Here is a 231-nt window from a genome sequence, read left to right as displayed (position 1 = left end):
TACGCACATGCTCTCCATGGCCTTTTATTTATATTATACAGATGGAGAGTGTCACAGAATATTGTACCCTTAGTGCCTCATTCCATGGAAGATCACTGTGTATGTGTTATATGCAGGCATTTTCATTCAAACGTCACATACACATCGTATCATACATATGAACAGGTTTTTTTTTTCATGATCCAATTTCAAGATGGCTGATTGGCAGCCATTTTAATGCTAAAAATTCGT

Source organism: Saccoglossus kowalevskii, chromosome 21 (genome assembly GCF_978046115.1).
Source record: "Saccoglossus kowalevskii chromosome 21, keSacKowa6.1, whole genome shotgun sequence".
Taxonomy (NCBI): domain Eukaryota; kingdom Metazoa; phylum Hemichordata; class Enteropneusta; family Harrimaniidae; genus Saccoglossus; species Saccoglossus kowalevskii.
This window is presented reverse-complemented; position numbering follows the sequence as displayed.